This window comes from Salvelinus fontinalis, unplaced genomic scaffold (genome assembly GCF_029448725.1).
Source record: "Salvelinus fontinalis isolate EN_2023a unplaced genomic scaffold, ASM2944872v1 scaffold_0081, whole genome shotgun sequence".
Lineage (NCBI taxonomy): Eukaryota > Metazoa > Chordata > Actinopteri > Salmoniformes > Salmonidae > Salvelinus > Salvelinus fontinalis.
The window spans coordinates 207501-226894 of record NW_026600290.1 but is presented as its reverse complement, the minus strand read 5'-3'; the positions used below and the strand labels follow the sequence as shown (position 1 = coordinate 226894).

The following is a 19394-nucleotide window of genomic DNA, read 5'->3' as shown; positions in this document are numbered from 1 at the left end:
GTGTCCAGGGCCCAAGAGTCTCAAAGAAGGAGAGCTGTTGCAGAATCAGATGTTTACGCCATAGTGAATACTGTTACAGAATCAGATGTTTACACCATAGTGAATACTGTTACAGAATCAGAGGTTTACGTCATAGTGAATACTGTTACAGAATCAGATGTTTACGTCATTGTGAATACTGTTACAGAATCAGATGTTTACGTCATAGTGAATACTGTTACAGAATCAGATGTTTACACCATAGTGAATACTGTTACAGAATCAGATGTTTACATCATAGTGAATACTGTTGCAGAATCAGATGTTTACGTCATAGTGAATACTGTTACAGAATCAGAGGTTTACACCATAGTGAATACTGTTACAGAATCAGATGTTTACGTCATAGTGAATACTGTTACAGAATCAGATGTTTACGTCATAGTGAATACTGTTACAGAATCAGATGTTTACGTCATAGTGAATACTGTTACAGAATCAGATGTTTACGTCATAGTGAATACTGTTACAGAATCAGATGTTTACACCATAGTGAATACTGTTACAGAATCAGATGTTTACATCATAGTGAATACTGTTGCAGAATCAGATGTTTACGTCATAGTGAATACTGTTACAGAATCAGAGGTTTACACCATAGTGAATACTGTTACAGAATCAGATGTTTACGTCATAGTGAATACTGTTACAGAATCAGATGTTTACACCATAGTGAATACTGTTACAGAATCAGATGTTTACATCATAATGAATACTGTTACGGAATCAGATGTTTACACCATAGTGAATACTGTTACAGAATCAGATGTTTACACCATAGTGAATACTGTTGCAGAATCAGATGTTTACACCATAGTGAATACTGTTACAGAATCAGATGTTTACATCATAGTGAATACTGTTACAGAATCAGATGTTTACATCATAGTGAATACTGTTACAGAATCAGATGTTTACACCATAGTGAATACTGTTGCAGAATCAGATGTTTACACCATAGTGAATACTGTTACAGAATCAGATGTTTACATCATAGTGAATACTGTTGCAGAATCAGATGTTTACGTCATAGTGAATACTGTTACAGAATCAGAGGTTTACACCATAGTGAATACTGTTGCAGAATCAGATGTTTACGTCATAGTGAATACTGTTACAGAATCAGAGGTTTACACCGTAGTGAATACTGTTACAGAATAAGATGTTTACATCATAGTGAATACTGTTGCAGAATCAGATGTTTACATCATAGTGAATACTGTTACAGAATCAGATGTTAACATCATAGTGAATACTGTTACAGAATCAGATGTTTACATCATAGTGAATACTGTTACAGAATCAGATGTTTACACCATAGTGAATACTGTTACAGAATCAGATGTTTACATCATAGTGAATACTGTTACAGAATCAGATGTTTACACCATAGTGAATACTGTTACAGAATCAGAGGTTTACACCATAGTGAATACTGTTACAGAATCAGATGTTTACATCATAGTGAATACTGTTACAGAATCAGATGTTAACATCATAGTGAATACTGTTACAGAATCAGATGTTTACATCATAGTGAATACTGTTACAGAATCAGATGTTAACATCATAGTGAATACTGTTACAGAATCAGATGTTTACATCATAGTGAATACTGTTACAGAATCAGATGTTAACATCATAGTGAATACTGTTACAGAATCAGATGTTTACATCATAGTGAATACTGTTACAGAATAAGATGTTTACATCATAGTGAATACTGTTACAGAATCAGATGTTTACATCATAGTGAATACTGTTACAGAATCAGATGTTTACACCATAGTGAATACTGTTACAGAATCAGATGTTTACACAATAGTGAATACTGTTACAGAATCAGATGTTTACATCATAGTGAATACTGTTACAGAATCAGATGTTAACAAAATATTTGGTATTTTATTAGGATCCCCATTAGCTGTTGCAAAAGCAGCAGCTACTCTTCCTGGGGTCCACACAAAACATGACACATAATACAGAATGACATAATACAGAACATCATTAGACAAGAACAGCTCGAGGACAGATTTACATACATTTTTATAAAGGCACACGTAGCCTACATATCAATGCATACACACAAACTATCTAGGTCAAATAGGGGAGAGGGGTTGTGCTGTGAGGTGTACTATCTAGATCAAATACCATATCATGTTTCTTTAGACTTGTCTAAAATGAATCATGAATTTATTGTGAGGGTCTGGACTATATTACATGTTACGGTCTGGACTATAATACATGGATTTATTGTGACGGTCTGGACTATATTACATGGATTTATTGTGACGGTCTGGACTATATTACATGGATTTATTGTGACGGTCTGGGCTATATTACATGGATTTATTGTGACGGTCTGGACTATATTACATGGATTTATTGTGACGGTCTAGACTATATTACATGTGACGGTCTGGACTATATTACATGGATTTATTGTGAAGGTCTAGACTATATTACATGGATTTATTGTGACGGTCTGGACTATATTACATGGATTTATTGTGACGGTCTAGACTATATTACATGTGACGGTCTGGACTATATTACATGGATTTATTGTGACGGTCTGGACTATATTACATGGATTTATTGTGACGGTCTGGACTATATTACATGGATTTATTGTGACGGTCTGGACTATATTACATGTGACGGTCTGGACTATATTACATGGATTTATTGTGACGGTCTGGACTATAATACATGGATTTATTGTGACGGTCTGGACTATATTACATGGATTTATTGTGACGGTCTAGACTATATTACATGTGACGGTCTGGACTATTACATGGATTTATTGTGACGGTCTGGACTATATTACATGGATTTATTGTGACGGTCTGGACTATATTACATGGATTTATTGTGACGGTCTGGACTATATTACATGGATTTATTGTGACGGTCTGGACTATATTACATGGATTTATTGTGACGGTCTGGACTATATTACATGTGACGGTCTAGACTATATTACATGGATTTATTGTGACGGTCTGGACTATATTACATGGATTTATTGTGACGGTCTGGACTATATTACATGGATTTATTGTGACGGTCTGGACTATATTACATGTGACGGTCTAGACTATATTACATGGATTTATTGTGACGGTCTGGACTATAATACATGGATTTATTGTGACGGTCTGGACTATATTACATGGATTTATTGTGACGGTCTGGACTATATTACATGGATTTATTGTGACGGTCTGGACTATATTACATGGATTTATTGTGACGGTCTGGACTATATTACATGGATTTATTGTGACGGTCTGGACTATATTACATGGATTTATTGTGACGGTCTGGACTATATTACATGGATTTATTGTGACGGTCTGGACTATATTACATGGATTTATTGTGACGGTCTGGACTATATTACATGGATTTATTGTGACGGTCTGGACTATATTACATGTGACGGTCTGGACTATATTACATGGATTTATTGTGACGGTCTGGACTATATTACATGGATTTATTGTGACGGTCTGGACTATATTACATGGATTTATTGTGACGGTCTGGACTATATTACATGGATTTATTGTGACGGTCTGGACTATATTACATGTGACGGTCTGGACTATATTACATGGATTTATTGTGACGGTCTGGACTATATTACATGGATTTATTGTGACGGTCTGGACTATATTACATGGATTTATTGTGACGGTCTGGACTATATTACATGGATTTATTGTGACGGTCTAGACTATATTACATGTGACGGTCTGGACTATATTACATGGATTTATTGTGACGGTCTAGACTATATTACATGGATTTATTGTGACGGTCTGGACTATATTACATGGATTTATTGTGACGGTCTAGACTATATTACATGTGACGGTCTGGACTATATTACATGGATTTATTGTGACGGTCTGGACTATATTACATGGATTTATTGTGACGGTCTGGACTATATTACATGGATTTATTGTGACGGTCTGGACTATATTACATGTGACGGTCTGGACTATATTACATGGATTTATTGTGACGGTCTGGACTATATTACATGGATTTATTGTGACGGTCTGGACTATATTACATGGATTTATTGTGACGGTCTAGACTATATTACATGTGACGGTCTGGACTATATTACATGGATTTATTGTGACGGTCTGGACTATATTACATGGATTTATTGTGACGGTCTGGACTATATTACATGGATTTATTGTGACGGTCTGGACTATATTACATGGATTTATTGTGACGGTCTGGACTATATTACATGGATTTATTGTGACGGTCTGGACTATATTACATGTGACGGTCTGGACTATATTACATGGATTTATTGTGACGGTCTGGACTATATTACATGGATTTATTGTGACGGTCTGGACTATATTACATGGATTTATTGTGACGGTCTGGACTATATTACATGTGACGGTCTGGACTATATTACATGGATTTATTGTGACGGTCTGGACTATATTACATGGATTTATTGTGACGGTCTGGACTATATTACATGGATTTATTGTGACGGTCTGGACTATATTACATGGATTTATTGTGACGGTCTGGACTATATTACATGGATTTATTGTGACGGTCTGGACTATATTACATGGATTTATTGTGACGGTCTGGACTATATTACATGGATTTATTGTGACGGTCTGGACTATATTACATGGATTTATTGTGACGGTCTGGACTATATTACATGGATTTATTGTGACGGTCTGGACTATATTACATGGATTTATTGTGACGGTCTGGACTATATTACAGGATTGTGACGGTCTGGACTATATTACATGGATTTATTGTGACGGTCTGGACTATATTACATGGATTTATTGTGACGGTCTGGACTATATTACATGGATTTATTGTGACGGTCTGGACTATATTACATGGATTTATTGTGACGGTCTGGACTATATTACATGTGACGGTCTGGACTATATTACATGGATTTATTGTGACGGTCTGGACTATATTACATGGATTTATTGTGACGGTCTGGACTATATTACATGGATTTATTGTGACGGTCTGGACTATATTACATGGATTTATTGTGACGGTCTGGACTATATTACATGGATTTATTGTGACGGTCTGGACTATATTACATGGATTTATTGTGACGGTCTGGACTATATTACATGGATTTATTGTGACGGTCTGGACTATATTACATGTGACGGTCTGGACTATATTACATGGATTTATTGTGACGGTCTGGACTATATTACATGGATTTATTGTGACGGTCTGGACTATATTACATGGATTTATTGTGACGGTCTGGACTATATTACATGGATTTATTGTGACGGTCTGGACTATATTACATGTGACGGTCTGGACTATATTACATGGATTTATTGTGACGGTCTGGACTATATTACATGGATTTATTGTGACGGTCTGGACTATATTACATGGATTTATTGTGACGGTCTGGACTATATTACATGGATTTATTGTGACGGTCTGGACTATATTACATGGATTTATTGTGACGGTCTGGACTATATTACATGTGACGGTCTGGACTATATTACATGGATTTATTGTGACGGTCTAGACTATATTACATGTGACGGTCTGGACTATATTACATGGATTTATTGTGACGGTCTGGACTATATTACATGGATTTATTGTGACGGTCTGGACTATATTACATGGATTTATTGTGACGGTCTGGACTATATTACATGGATTTATTGTGACGGTCTGGACTATATTACATGGATTTATTGTGACGGTCTGGACTATATTACATGGATTTATTGTGACGGTCTGGACTATATTACATGGATTTATTGTGACGGTCTGGACTATATTACATGGATTTATTGTGACGGTCTGGACTATATTACATGGATTTATTGTGACGGTCTGGACTATATTACATGGATTTATTGTGACGGTCTGGACTATATTACATGGATTTATTGTGACGGTCTGGACTATATTACATGGATTTATTGTGACGGTCTGGACTATATTACATGGATTTATTGTGACGGTCTGGACTATATTACATGGATTTATTGTGACGGTCTGGACTATATTACATGGATTTATTGTGACGGTCTGGACTATATTACATGGATTTATTGTGACGGTCTGGACTATATTACATGGATTTATTGTGACGGTCTGGACTATATTACATGGATTTATTGTGACGGTCTGGACTATATTACATGGATTTATTGTGACGGTCTGGACTATATTACGGATAGTGACGGTCTGGACTATATTACATGGATTTATTGTGACGGTCTGGACTATATTACAGGATTATGTGACGGTCTGGACTATATTACATGGATTTATTGTGACGGTCTGGACTATATTACATGGATTTATTGTGACGGTCTGGACTATATTACATGGATTTATTGTGACGGTCTGGACTATATTACATGGATTTATTGTGACGGTCTGGACTATATTACATGGATTTATTGTGACGGTCTGGACTATATTACATGTGACGGTCTGGACTATATTACATGGATTTATTGTGACGGTCTGGACTATATTACATGGATTTATTGTGACGGTCTGGACTATATTACATGGATTTATTGTGACGGTCTGGACTATATTACATGGATTTATTGTGACGGTCTGGACTATATTACATGGATTTATTGTGACGGTCTGGACTATATTACATGGATTTATTGTGACGGTCTGGACTATATTACATGGATTTATTGTGACGGTCTGGACTATATTACATGGATTTATTGTGACGGTCTGGACTATATTACATGTGACGGTCTGGACTATATTACATGGATTTATTGTGACGGTCTAGACTATATTACATGGATTTATTGTGACGGTCTGGACTATATTACATGGATTTATTGTGACGGTCTGGACTATATTACATGGATTTATTGTGACGGTCTGGACTATATTACATGGATTTATTGTGACGGTCTGGACTATATTACATGGATTTATTGTGACGGTCTGGACTATATTACATGGATTTATTGTGACGGTCTGGACTATATTACATGGATTATTGTGACGGTCTGGACTATATTACATGGATTTATTGTGACGGTCTGGACTATATTACATGGATTTATTGTGACGGTCTGGACTATATTACATGGATTTATTGTGACGGTCTGGACTATATTACATGGATTTATTGTGACGGTCTGGACTATATTACATGGATTATTGTGACGGTCTGGACTATATTACATGGATTTATTGTGACGGTCTGGACTATATTACATGGATTTATTGTGACGGTCTGGACTATATTACATGGATTTATTGTGACGGTCTGGACTATATTACATGGATTTATTGTGACGGTCTGGACTATATTACATGGATTTATTGTGACGGTCTGGACTATATTACATGGATTTATTGTGACGGTCTGGACTATATTACATGGATTTATTGTGACGGTCTAGACTATATTACATGTGACGGTCTGGACTATATTACATGGATTTATTGTGACGGTCTGGACTATATTACATGGATTTATTGTGACGGTCTGGACTATATTACATGTGACGGTCTGGACTATATTACATGGATTTATTGTGACGGTCTGGACTATATTACATGGATTTATTGTGACGGTCTGGACTATATTACATGGATTTATTGTGACGGTCTGGACTATATTACATGGATTTATTGTGACGGTCTGGACTATATTACATGGATTTATTGTGACGGTCTGGACTATATTACATGGATTTATTGTGACGGTCTAGACTATATTACATGTGACGGTCTGGACTATATTACATGGATTTATTGTGACGGTCTGGACTATATTACATGGATTTATTGTGACGGTCTGGACTATATTACATGGATTTATTGTGACGGTCTGGACTATATTACATGGATTTATTGTGACGGTCTGGACTATATTACATGGATTTATTGTGACGGTCTGGACTATATTACATGGATTTATTGTGACGGTCTGGACTATATTACATGGATTTATTGTGACGGTCTGGACTATATTACATGGATTTATTGTGACGGTCTGGACTATATTACATGTGACGGTCTGGACTATATTACATGGATTTATTGTGACGGTCTAGACTATATTACATGTGACGGTCTGGACTATATTACATGGATTTATTGTGACGGTCTGGACTATATTACATGGATTTATTGTGACGGTCTGGACTATATTACATGGATTTATTGTGACGGTCTGGACTATATTACATGGATTTATTGTGACGGTCTGGACTATATTACATGGATTTATTGTGACGGTCTGGACTATATTACATGTGACGGTCTGGACTATATTACATGGATTTATTGTGACGGTCTGGACTATATTACATGGATTTATTGTGACGGTCTGGACTATATTACATGGATTTATTGTGACGGTCTGGACTATATTACATGGATTTATTGTGACGGTCTGGACTATATTACATGGATTTATTGTGACGGTCTGGACTATATTACATGGATTTATTGTGACGGTCTGGACTATATTACATGGATTTATTGTGACGGTCTGGACTATATTACATGGATTATTGTGACGGTCTGGACTATATTACATGGATTTATTGTGACGGTCTGGACTATATTACATGGATTTATTGTGACGGTCTGGACTATATTACATGGATTTATTGTGACGGTCTGGACTATATTACATGGATTTATTGTGACGGTCTGGACTATATTACATGGATTTATTGTGACGGTCTGGACTATATTACATGGATTTATTGTGACGGTCTGGACTATATTACATGGATTTATTGTGACGGTCTGGACTATATTACATGGATTTATTGTGACGGTCTGGACTATATTACATGGATAGTGACGGTCTGGACTATATTACATGGATTTATTGTGACGGTCTGGACTATATTACATGGATTTATTGTGACGGTCTGGACTATATTACATGGATTTATTGTGACGGTCTGGACTATATTACATGGATTTATTGTGACGGTCTGGACTATATTACATGGATTTATTGTGACGGTCTGGACTATATTACATGGATTTATTGTGACGGTCTGGACTATATTACATGGATTTATTGTGACGGTCTGGACTATATTACATGTGACGGTCTGGACTATATTACATGGATTTATTGTGACGGTCTGGACTATATTACATGGATTTATTGTGACGGTCTGGACTATATTACATGGATTTATTGTGACGGTCTGGACTATATTACATGTGACGGTCTGGACTATATTACATGGATTTATTGTGACGGTCTGGACTATATTACATGGATTTATTGTGACGGTCTGGACTATATTACATGGATTTATTGTGACGGTCTGGACTATATTACATGGATTTATTGTGACGGTCTGGACTATATTACATGGATTTATTGTGACGGTCTGGACTATATTACATGGATTTATTGTGACGGTCTGGACTATATTACATGGATTTATTGTGACGGTCTGGACTATATTACATGGTGACGGTCTGGACTATATTACATGGATTTATTGTGACGGTCTGGACTATATTACATGGATTTATTGTGACGGTCTGGACTATATTACATGGATTTATTGTGACGGTCTGGACTATATTACATGGATTTATTGTGACGGTCTGGACTATATTACATGTGACGGTCTGGACTATATTACATGGATTTATTGTGACGGTCTGGACTATATTACATGGATTTATTGTGACGGTCTGGACTATATTACATGGATTTATTGTGACGGTCTGGACTATATTACATGTGACGGTCTGGACTATATTACATGGATTTATTGTGACGGTCTGGACTATATTACATGGATTTATTGTGACGGTCTGGACTATATTACATGGATTTATTGTGACGGTCTGGACTATATTACATGGATTTATTGTGACGGTCTGGACTATATTACATGGATTTATTGTGACGGTCTGGACTATATTACATGGATTTATTGTGACGGTCTGGACTATATTACATGGATTTATTGTGACGGTCTGGACTATATTACATGGATTTATTGTGACGGTCTGGACTATATTACATGGATTTATTGTGACGGTCTGGACTATATTACATGGATTTATTGTGACGGTCTGGACTATATTACAGGATTATGTGACGGTCTGGACTATATTACATGGATTTATTGTGACGGTCTGGACTATATTACATGGATTTATTGTGACGGTCTGGACTATATTACATGGATTTATTGTGACGGTCTGGACTATATTACATGGATTTATTGTGACGGTCTGGACTATATTACATGGATTTATTGTGACGGTCTGGACTATATTACATGTGACGGTCTGGACTATATTACATGGATTTATTGTGACGGTCTGGACTATATTACATGGATTTATTGTGACGGTCTGGACTATATTACATGGATTTATTGTGACGGTCTGGACTATATTACATGGATTTATTGTGACGGTCTGGACTATATTACATGGATTTATTGTGACGGTCTGGACTATATTACATGGATTTATTGTGACGGTCTGGACTATATTACATGGATTTATTGTGACGGTCTGGACTATATTACATGTGACGGTCTGGACTATATTACATGGATTTATTGTGACGGTCTGGACTATATTACATGGATTTATTGTGACGGTCTGGACTATATTACATGTGACGGTCTGGACTATATTACATGGATTTATTGTGACGGTCTGGACTATATTACATGGATTTATTGTGACGGTCTGGACTATATTACATGGATTTATTGTGACGGTCTGGACTATATTACATGGATTTATTGTGACGGTCTGGACTATATTACATGGATTTATTGTGACGGTCTGGACTATATTACATGGATTTATTGTGACGGTCTGGACTATATTACATGTGACGGTCTGGACTATATTACATGGATTTATTGTGACGGTCTGGACTATATTACATGGATTTATTGTGACGGTCTGGACTATATTACATGGATTTATTGTGACGGTCTGGACTATATTACATGGATTTATTGTGACGGTCTGGACTATATTACATGGATTTATTGTGACGGTCTGGACTATATTACATGGATTTATTGTGACGGTCTGGACTATATTACATGGATTTATTGTGACGGTCTGGACTATATTACATGGATTTATTGTGACGGTCTGGACTATATTACATGGATTTATTGTGACGGTCTGGACTATATTACATGGATTTATTGTGACGGTCTGGACTATATTACATGTGACGGTCTGGACTATATTACATGGATTTATTGTGACGGTCTGGACTATATTACATGGATTTATTGTGACGGTCTGGACTATATTACAGGTGTGACGGTCTGGACTATATTACATGGATTTATTGTGACGGTCTGGACTATATTACATGGATTTATTGTGACGGTCTGGACTATATTACATGGATTATTGTGACGGTCTGGACTATATTACATGGATTTATTGTGACGGTCTGGACTATATTACATGTGACGGTCTAGACTATATTACATGGATTTATTGTGACGGTCTGGACTATATTACATGGATTTATTGTGACGGTCTGGACTATATTACATGGATTTATTGTGACGGTCTGGACTATATTACATGGATTTATTGTGACGGTCTGGACTATATTACATGGATTTATTGTGACGGTCTGGACTATATTACATGGATTTATTGTGACGGTCTGGACTATATTACATGGATTTATTGTGACGGTCTGGACTATATTACATGGATTTATTGTGACGGTCTGGACTATATTACATGGATTTATTGTGACGGTCTGGACTATATTACATGGATTTATTGTGACGGTCTGGACTATATTACATGGATGGACGGTCTGGACTATATTACATGGATTTATTGTGACGGTCTGGACTATATTACATGGATTTATTGTGACGGTCTGGACTATATTACATGGATTTATTGTGACGGTCTGGACTATATTACATGGATTTATTGTGACGGTCTGGACTATATTACATGGATTTATTGTGACGGTCTGGACTATATTACATGTGACGGTCTGGACTATATTACATGGATTTATTGTGACGGTCTGGACTATATTACATGGATTTATTGTGACGGTCTGGACTATATTACATGGATTTATTGTGACGGTCTGGACTATATTACATGGATTTATTGTGACGGTCTGGACTATATTACATGGATTTATTGTGACGGTCTGGACTATATTACATGTGACGGTCTGGACTATATTACATGGATTTATTGTGACGGTCTGGACTATATTACATGTGACGGTCTGGACTATATTACATGGATTTATTGTGACGGTCTGGACTATATTACATGGATTTATTGTGACGGTCTGGACTATATTACATGGATTTATTGTGACGGTCTGGACTATATTACATGGATTTATTGTGACGGTCTGGACTATATTACATGGATTTATTGTGACGGTCTGGACTATATTACATGGATTTATTGTGACGGTCTGGACTATATTACATGGATTTATTGTGACGGTCTGGACTATATTACATGGATTTATTGTGACGGTCTGGACTATATTACATGGATTTATTGTGACGGTCTAGACTATATTACATGTGACGGTCTGGACTATATTACATGGATTTATTGTGACGGTCTGGACTATATTACATGGATTTATTGTGACGGTCTGGACTATATTACATGGATTTATTGTGACGGTCTGGACTATATTACATGGATTTATTGTGACGGTCTGGACTATATTACATGGATTTATTGTGACGGTCTGGACTATATTACATGGATTTATTGTGACGGTCTGGACTATATTACATGGATTTATTGTGACGGTCTGGACTATATTACATGGATTTATTGTGACGGTCTGGACTATATTACATGTGACGGTCTGGACTATATTACATGGATTTATTGTGACGGTCTAGACTATATTACATGTGACGGTCTGGACTATATTACATGGATTTATTGTGACGGTCTGGACTATATTACATGGATTTATTGTGACGGTCTGGACTATATTACATGTGACGGTCTGGACTATATTACATGGATTTATTGTGACGGTCTGGACTATATTACATGGATTTATTGTGACGGTCTGGACTATATTACATGTGACGGTCTGGACTATATTACATGGATTTATTGTGACGGTCTGGACTATATTACATGTGACGGTCTGGACTATATTACATGGATTTATTGTGACGGTCTGGACTATATTACATGGATTTATTGTGACGGTCTGGACTATATTACATGGATTTATTGTGACGGTCTGGACTATATTACATGGATTTATTGTGACGGTCTGGACTATATTACATGGATTTATTGTGACGGTCTAGACTATATTACATGTGACGGTCTGGACTATATTACATGGATTTATTGTGACGGTCTGGACTATATTACATGGATTTATTGTGACGGTCTGGACTATATTACATGGATTTATTGTGACGGTCTGGACTATATTACATGGATTTATTGTGACGGTCTGGACTATATTACATGGATTTATTGTGACGGTCTGGACTATATTACATGGATTTATTGTGACGGTCTGGACTATATTACATGGATTTATTGTGACGGTCTGGACTATATTACATGGATTTATTGTGACGGTCTGGACTATATTACATGTGACGGTCTGGACTATATTACATGGATTTATTGTGACGGTCTAGACTATATTACATGGATTTATTGTGACGGTCTGGACTATATTACATGGATTTATTGTGACGGTCTGGACTATATTACATGGATTTATTGTGACGGTCTAGACTATATTACATGTGACGGTCTGGACTATATTACATGGATTTATTGTGACGGTCTGGACTATATTACATGGATTTATTGTGACGGTCTGGACTATATTACATGTGACGGTCTGGACTATATTACATGGATTTATTGTGACGGTCTGGACTATATTACATGTGACGGTCTGGACTATATTACATGGATTTATTGTGACGGTCTGGACTATATTACATGGATTTATTGTGACGGTCTGGACTATATTACATGGATTTATTGTGACGGTCTGGACTATATTACATGGATTTATTGTGACGGTCTGGACTATATTACATGGATTTATTGTGACGGTCTAGACTATATTACATGTGACGGTCTGGACTATATTACATGGATTTATTGTGACGGTCTGGACTATATTACATGGATTTATTGTGACGGTCTGGACTATATTACATGGATTTATTGTGACGGTCTGGACTATATTACATGGATTTATTGTGACGGTCTGGACTATATTACATGGATTTATTGTGACGGTCTGGACTATATTACATGGATTTATTGTGACGGTCTGGACTATATTACATGGATTTATTGTGACGGTCTGGACTATATTACATGGATTTATTGTGACGGTCTGGACTATATTACATGTGACGGTCTGGACTATATTACATGGATTTATTGTGACGGTCTAGACTATATTACATGGATTTATTGTGACGGTCTGGACTATATTACATGGATTTATTGTGACGGTCTGGACTATATTACATGGATTTATTGTGACGGTCTGGACTATATTACATGGATTTATTGTGACGGTCTGGACTATATTACATGGATTTATTGTGACGGTCTGGACTATATTACATGGATTTATTGTGACGGTCTGGACTATATTACATGTGACGGTCTGGACTATATTACATGGATTTATTGTGACGGTCTGGACTATATTACATGGATTTATTGTGACGGTCTGGACTATATTACATGGATTTATTGTGACGGTCTGGACTATATTACATGGATTTATTGTGACGGTCTAGACTATATTACATGTGACGGTCTGGACTATATTACATGGATTTATTGTGACGGTCTGGACTATATTACATGGATTTATTGTGACGGTCTGGACTATATTACATGGATTTATTGTGACGGTCTGGACTATATTACATGGATTTATTGTGACGGTCTAGACTATATTACATGGATTTATTGTGACGGTCTGGACTATAATACATGTGACGGTCTGGACTATATTACATGGATTTATTGTGACGGTCTAGACTATATTACATGTGACGGTCTGGACTATATTACATGGATTTATTGTGACGGTCTGGACTATATTACATGGATTTATTGTGACGGTCTAGACTATATTACATGGATTTATTGTGGCGGTCTAGACTATATTACATGTGACGGTCTGGACTATATTACATGGATTTATTGTGACGGTCTGGACTATATTACATGGATTTATTGTGACGGTCTGGACTATATTACATGGATTTATTGTGACGGTCTGGACTATATTACATGTGACGGTCTGGACTATATTACATGGATTTATTGTGACGGTCTGGACTATATTACATGGATTTATTGTGACGGTCTGGACTATATTACATGGATTTATTGTGACGGTCTAGACTATATTACATGTGACGGTCTGGACTATATTACATGGATTTATTGTGACGGTCTGGACTATATTACATGGATTTATTGTGACGGTCTGGACTATATTACATGGATTTATTGTGACGGTCTGGACTATATTACATGTGACGGTCTAGACTATATTACATGGATTTATTGTGACGGTCTGGACTATATTACATGGATTTATTGTGACGGTCTGGACTATATTACATGGATTTATTGTGACGGTCTGGACTATATTACATGTGACGGTCTAGACTATATTACATGGATTTATTGTGACGGTCTGGACTATAATACATGGATTTATTGTGACGGTCTGGACTATATTACATGGATTTATTGTGACGGTCTGGACTATATTACATGGATTTATTGTGACGGTCTAGACTATATTACATGGATTTATTGTGACGGTCTGGACTATAATACATGGATTTATTGTGACGGTCTGGACTATATTACATGGATTTATTGTGACGGTCTGGACTATATTACATGGATTTATTGTGACGGTCTGGACTATAATACATGGATTTATTGTGACGGTCTGGACTATATTACATGGATTTATTGTGACGGTCTGGACTATATTACATGTGACGGTCTGGACTATAATACATGGATTTATTGTGACGGTCTGGACTATATTACATGGATTTATTGTGACGGTCTGGACTATATTACATGGATTTATTGTGACGGTCTGGACTATATTACATGGATTTATTGTGACGGTCTAGACTATATTACATGTGACGGTCTGGACTATATTACATGGATTTATTGTGACGGTCTGGACTATATTACATGGATTTATTGTGACGGTCTGGACTATATTACAAGGATTTATTGTGACGGTCTAGACTATATTACATGGATTTATTGTGAAAGTCTGGACTATATTACATGGATTTATTGTGACGGTCTGGACTATATTACATGTGACGGTCTGGACTATATTACATGGATTTATTGTGACGGTCTAGACTATATTACATGTGACGGTCTGGACTATATTACATGGATTAATTGTGACGGTCTGGACTATATTACATGGATTTATTGTGACGGTCTGGACTATATTACATGTGACGGTCTGGACTATATTACATGGATTTATTGTGACGGTCTGGACTATATTACATGGATTTATTGTGACGGTCTGGACTATATTACATGGATTAATTGTGACGGTCTGGACTATATTACATGGATTTATTGTGACGGTCTGGACTATATTACATGGATTTATTGTGACGGTCTGGACTATATTACATGGATTTATTGTGACGGTCTAGACTATATTACATGTGACGGTCTGGACTATATTACATGGATTTATTGTGACGGTCTGGACTATATTACATGGATTTATTGTGACGGTCTGGACTATATTACATGGATTTATTGTGACGGTCTGGACTATATTACATGGATTTATTGTGACGGTCTGGACTATATTACATGGATTTATTGTGACGGTCTGGACTATACTACATGGATTTATTGTGACGGTCTGGACTATATTACATGGATTTATTGTGACGGTCTAGACTATATTACATGGATTTATTGTGACGGTCTGGACTATAATACATGTGACGGTCTGGACTATATTACATGGATTTATTGTGACGGTCTAGACTATATTACATGTGACGGTCTGGACTATATTACATGGATTTATTGTGACGGTCTGGACTATATTACATGGATTAATTGTGACGGTCTAGACTATATTACATGTGACGGTCTAGACTATATTACATGGATTTATTGTGACGGTCTGGACTATATTACATGGATTTATTGTGGCGGTCTGGACTATATTACATGTGACGGTCTGGACTATATTACATGGATTTATTGTGGCGGTCTGGACTATATTACATGTGACGGTCTAGACTATATTACATGGATTTATTGTGACGGTCTGGACTATATTACATGGATTAATTGTGACGGTCTGGACTATATTACATGGATTTATTGTGACGGTCTGGACTATATTACATGGATTTATTGTGACGGTCTGGACTATATTACATGGATTTATTGTGACGGTCTAGACTATATTACATGTGACGGTCTGGACTATATTACATGGATTTATTGTGACGGTCTGGACTATATTACATGGATTTATTGTGACGGTCTGGACTATATTACATGGATTTATTGTGACGGTCTGGACTATATTACATGGATTTATTGTGACGGTCTGGACTATATTACATGGATTTATTGTGACGGTCTGGACTATATTACATGGATTTATTGTGACGGTCTGGACTATATTACATGGATTTATTGTGACGGTCTGGACTATATTACATGGATTTATTGTGACGGTCTAGACTATATTACATGTGACGGTCTGGACTATATTACATGGATTTATTGTGACGGTCTAGACTATATTACATGGATTTATTGTGACGGTCTGGACTATAATACATGGATTTATTGTGACGGTCTGGACTATATTACATGGATTTATTGTGACGGTCTGGACTATATTACATGGATTTATTGTGACGGTCTGGACTATAATACATGGATTTATTGTGACGGTCTGGACTATATTACATGGATTTATTGTGACGGTCTGGACTATATTACATGTGACGGTCTGGACTATAATACATGGATTTATTGTGACGGTCTGGACTATATTACATGGATTTATTGTGACGGTCTGGACTATATTACATGGATTTATTGTGACGGTCTGGACTATATTACATGGTTCTATTGTGACGGTCTAGACTATATTACATGTGACGGTCTGGACTATATTACATGGATTTATTGTGACGGTCTGGACTATATTACATGGATTTATTGTGACGGTCTGGACTATATTACAAGGATTTATTGTGACGGTCTAGACTATATTACATGGATTTATTGTGAAAGTCTGGACTATATTACATGGATTTATTGTGACGGTCTGGACTATATTACATGTGACGGTCTGGACTATATTACATGGATTTATTGTGACGGTCTAGACTATATTACATGTGACGGTCTGGACTATATTACATGGATTAATTGTGACGGTCTGGACTATATTACATGGATTTATTGTGACGGTCTGGACTATATTACATGTGACGGTCTGGACTATATTACATGGATTTATTGTGACGGTCTGGACTATATTACATGGATTTATTGTGACGGTCTGGACTATATTACATGGATTAATTGTGACGGTCTGGACTATATTACATGTGACGGTCTGGACTATATTACATGGATTTATTGTGACGGTCTGGACTATATTACATGGATTTATTGTGACGGTCTGGACTATATTACATGGATTTATTGTGACGGTCTGGACTATATTACATGGATTTATTGTGACGGTCTGGACTATATTACATGGATTTATTGTGACGGTCTGGACTATATTACATGGATTTATTGTGACGGTCTGGACTATATTACATGGATTTATTGTGATGGTCTAGACTATATTACATGGATTTATTGTGACGGTCTGGACTATAATACATGTGACGGTCTGGACTATATTACATGGATTTATTGTGACGGTCTAGACTAAATTACATGTGACGGTCTGGACTATATTACATGGATTTATTGTGACGGTCTGGACTATATTACATGGATTTATTGTGACGGTCTAGACTATATTACATGTGACGGTCTAGACTATATTACATGGATTTATTGTGACGGTCTGGACTATATTACATGGATTTATTGTGGCGGTCTGGACTATATTACATGTGACGGTCTGGACTATATTACATGGATTTATTGTGGCGGTCTGGACTATATTACATGTGACGGTCTAGACTATATTACATGGATTTATTGTG

General features: G+C 36.5%; 1 protein-coding gene across 1 annotated transcript in view; it reads left to right on the top strand.

The window, feature by feature from the left end:
• The window catches only part of LOC129842964 (protein sidekick-1-like), a 373259-nt gene that overhangs the window by 239826 nt on the left and 114039 nt on the right, over positions 1-19394 (top strand). The window lies entirely within an intron of this gene.